The sequence below is a fragment of the Phalaenopsis equestris genome, unplaced genomic scaffold (assembly GCF_001263595.1).
Source record: "Phalaenopsis equestris unplaced genomic scaffold, ASM126359v1 Scaffold232897, whole genome shotgun sequence".
Lineage (NCBI taxonomy): Eukaryota > Viridiplantae > Streptophyta > Magnoliopsida > Asparagales > Orchidaceae > Phalaenopsis > Phalaenopsis equestris.
Genome location: NW_018250856.1, coordinates 5,886 through 10,595, shown reverse-complemented (window position 1 = coordinate 10,595; position 4,710 = coordinate 5,886).

The window sequence follows — 4,710 nt, the reverse complement described above, 5'->3', positions numbered from 1 at the left end:
AAGCTTTTGAAAAGATAATGATGTCATCAGCAAAAGCCAAGTGATTGATTAAGGTGGAAGATCTGTGGCTATAAAGGGAGTGGGGTTTCCTGGATGCCAACTCATTCAAGCTTCTGGATAAGTAATCAAAAACTAAGATAAAAATGGTAGGGGAAAAGGGGTCACCTTGTTTTCTACCTCTAGAAGCACTGAAAAAACCATGGGAGGATCCATTAATGATGATAGAATGGAAGTTATTGGTCAGCCATCTGTTGATTAGAAAGATAAAGGAGGGGGAGAAACATCTAGCAATAAGAACTTATTCAATGAACTTTCAATGAACTTCCAACTGATACATACTGTCATATGCCTTTTTGATATCCAATTTGAAAATTAAGTTGCCTCCTCTAGTGATTCGGACCAAATCCAATACCAACTCTTGGGCTAGAAGAACATTTTCAACAATATTTCTATCCTTGATGAAGGCTGACTGATTCCTGCAGATAAGCTGATTTAGGTGAGGTTGTAATCTATGAACCAGTACTTTGCTGATTATCTTAGATATAACAGAAGTGAAACTAATGGGTCTGAAATTTTCCCATTTGTGATGAGTTTTGTCCTTGGGAACCAAAGTAATAGTAGATGAGTAAAAGTATTTAGGGAGATCAGCCCCCCAGAAAAAGCTTTCGACAGTAGCAATGACCTCACCCTTCACAATTAGCCAGGCCTTTTTATAAAAATCTGTATTGAAGCCATCAGGACCAGCAACTTTTGTGCTGTCAATAGAGTTTAGAGTTTCCAAATTTCCTTTTCATCAAGAATATTAGTGAGAGATAGGCTTTTGGTGAATTCCCTTTCCTTATCAAACAATGTATCTTTAATGGCTGGGTGAGAGGATGGAGTTTGTCTTAATATATTTTGAAAATAGTGAACAACATCATCAGCTATACCATCAACATTGGAAATCAAGTGTGAGAAAGGATTTTGTGAATTGTGTTGCATTTCCTCCTATAATTGATGCAAGCATGATAATATTTAGAGTTCCTATCTCCCTCACAAAACTTAATTCCGTTTGCCTTTTAAGCATAGAAAGCCTCTTGCATGTTGATTTGATCCAGCAGATGTTCATTAGTAGACTGAAGGTCCATTTCAGACCCTATGCCAGAGGATAAGAGCTGTTCTAATTGTAAAACATTTTGTTCAGCTTCAAGGACTTTTTTATCAATGTTCCCTACCACCTCCTAGTTCCAATTTGAGAGATGTTTACTGACTTTTTTTATGTAAAATCCAAAGCATGATACCAGGGATGTGATGATGAACATCAGTCGAAGCCATTGAGACTTGATTGAGAAAATCCCCATTCATGAACCAAATATTAAGATATCTAATGTTTGGCTTTAGTTTTAGAAGAGGAGGAAGATATTTGAATAAGCAAGGGTCTATGATCAGACCCACTCATAGCCAAGTGTTGGACAGAAGTATGCAGGAAATCTCTAAACCAAATATCATTCACCAAAACTCTATCAAGCCTCTCTCAAATCTTCCACCTTCTCCAAGTGAACTTAGGGCCTATAAACCCCAAATAAGAAAGACAAGCAGACTGAATGTTGTCATTGAATGTGTGCATTAGATTGATATCACGAGATCTCCCACCCTTCTTCTCACTAGGTGGAGAGAGGCAGTTGAAGTCACCCCCTACTAACCAGAAATCCCTTATAGAGGAACTGAACTTTTGTAACTGTTGCCAAAGCTCATATCTAGCAGTTGTTGTACAGCCAGCATATATGAAAGTAGCAAAGCCACAATAGTAATTGAAGTTAAGCTTCAAATGGATAAATTGGTATCCCTCTTTAAGGACAGTGCATTGAATTTCCTTTCTGCAAAGAAGCCATATTTTGCTGTTAGTGTTAATAAAAAGATGAAATCCAGGGAACTTCCTCACAATTCTGTTAACATGTTTAGTGATCATTGGTTCAAGTAAAGCAATGATCCAAGGTTTATACATCCTATTGAGAGCTAAAATTCTATTAAGGCATTTAGGATGTGCTAATCTCTTAACTTTCCAACATATTAGATTCATTAACCAATAAATGTGGATATTCTTCTTCTCCTAGTTCTGACAGTACTAGAAGAAAGAGGGGGGCCATCCTCCAAAGAAGATGAGAGGGGAGTAGATTCTTCAATTCCAAAGGCATTTTCTTTTTTTTTTTTGTTTTCTGGACTTGCCAACCTTCTTCAAGTTTTTTAGCTACTTGCAAAATCAAAGGGTCTCCCTCTGATAACTCAATAGTTGTTATCTCTTAATCAGGAGTGTAGGATGTTCAGTACATAGGGTGTGTTCAATTTGAGTAGACTGTGGCAGGAGGTGAAGTTGCTCAGTCAATTGTTCAAGATCATTTTGGGGATTTGGTACCACATCCTCTTTTGCCATATCTTGGGGTAATTCAGCCAACTCTAGTTCAGTGTCATCTTGGGCCGTTTTCCCTGGCAACTCAGAAGCATTAACAACACAACTAACAGTAGTTGGCAACTCAATGCCATGTGGTTCTAATTCCTCATAATGAGGTATGGGAAGCTTCCTTCTGAGGTTGGGATGGACTCTAAAGCATTTCTCATCAATGCCAAAAAAAAAAAAGAGTTTAATAGCTAGTAGAAAAATAATTTAAGAGAACATACCTTATAACAAAAGTAATAGAAAATAAACTTTTCATAATCAATTTTATTTCCATGTTTTTAATTAAGGACATGTACAATATTAGTAATGTTGCAAAAAATCTTGCTCGAGTGAGATGAATAAGTAAAAGATAATAGTTACAATTAATATATATATATATATATATATATATATAGTTAAAAGGAGAATTACTCATCTCCCTACGCTTTAATATAAAATGAAAGATACATAAAATCGAAAAGGAATCTCAACTAGAAAATAAAAGAAATACAATACGCACACGATAATGGGATCCTTAAGCACTTAGAGATCTACACACAACTTTAAACCAAATAAATATAATCAATATTTATCTGATCAAATACAAGTATACCCATAAAAAATTAAATGAACCCAAACTAAAGTAAAAAAAAAAGACATTCAATTTGTAGCAGTTGTGTGTAGTCTTGAGTTCCTTATTACTGTTGTAGCATAAAGCCAAGGTAACCTTTGATGTTCCTTGTAGCTATGTACCATCATAACTTGTAACAGGGAGATAGTAATGCTATAACGATAGCAATTCATGAAGCACCACAGCAAACTTTAAGTAGAGAAACCTGCAAACAAAAATACACAGCCTCTAACATAATAAAAAATCTCAGTATTTAGCCTCATCTTAGTTCCTTCCTTTAGTGGACATTCCCATTCGGTGCATGAAATTAAACTCATAAATTCCACCATGTAAATAACAAATTCCAATATTGCAGTGTCCCATGCAAGCCATCAATACCTTCAAAATCTACTCGAGACCCATAATAAATATGCACAATATAAAACCACACCCCTCTCCAACCCTATAAAAATATATTCTTCCCCCCAATCGTGACAAAAAAACCGCACTTATTTAATCAGAATCCACACCATAGGAAAAATCCACCTTATTCTATCATGTCTTATAAAAGAATCAATGCAAAATTGAATATATATATATATATATATATCTACTAAAATATCTATTAAAACATGTGATGGGTGTCAGCGAGTAGACAATATTTTAAAAAGAAATGAAATACCCCTGAATTTTACTTTAGAAGTTCAAATCTTTGATGTTTAGATACTAGATTTTATGGGACCATTTGTACTTTTAATTAGTAACATATAAATAGTAATTGCAGTGGACTATGTATCAAAGTGAATTGAAGCAATCACTTTACCTCGATGTGATGCTCAGAGTGTTTCAAAATTTTTAATCAAAAATATTTTTACAAGCTATGAAATGCTGAGAATAATCATTATTAACAAAGGATCTCACTTTTGAAACAAACAAATTAAAAAATTGGTGAAAAAATATAATATTATACATATGATTGCAACTGCTTATCATCCTCAAACTAGTGGTCTCGCAAAACTGTCTATTCGTGAAATTAAGAGAATTTTAGAAAAAAACTATAATCATAATAAAATGGATTAGTCTATTAGATTAGATGATGCATTATGGGCTTATAGGACAGTTTATAAAACACTTATAGGAATGTACCCTGTTGGCACTATTTTGGTTGTGGAGTTGCACGTTAGAAGTTATCGGTCGCCAGAATTGATATATATATATATATATTGTTTTATAAAATATAAAATCAAACAGATCGCAAATCTTTCATAGTTTAAATGAAAGAGCACTACTGTCGGCGCTCTTTTTGGTTGGAGCTATTTTTGGTTGGAGGGGAGTTGCCCGTAAGAAGCTGTTGGTCACAGGAATCGAAATCCCGTCTCAAGTATGAAATCAAACTGACCCCATATTTTTCATAGTTTAAATGAAAGAGCATTATACCTCAAACCCTGTATCTATCCCGAAGGATAAACACAAGGCTTGGGGATGAGGCTCGATAAACTAAACTAAAAAAAGTATGAAATCTGTCTGGTCTGCGAAACCTTTGTATTTGTCGACAAGTTCCCCTATTTAATATAAAGGATTAAATAAGGTTTATAATAAGCTGCGTTCAGACATGCTTCCTATAGGGGTAAGACACTATAGTTAATTACATCTTAAATGACCAAAGTCACCTAAGAAGACTCTCGAT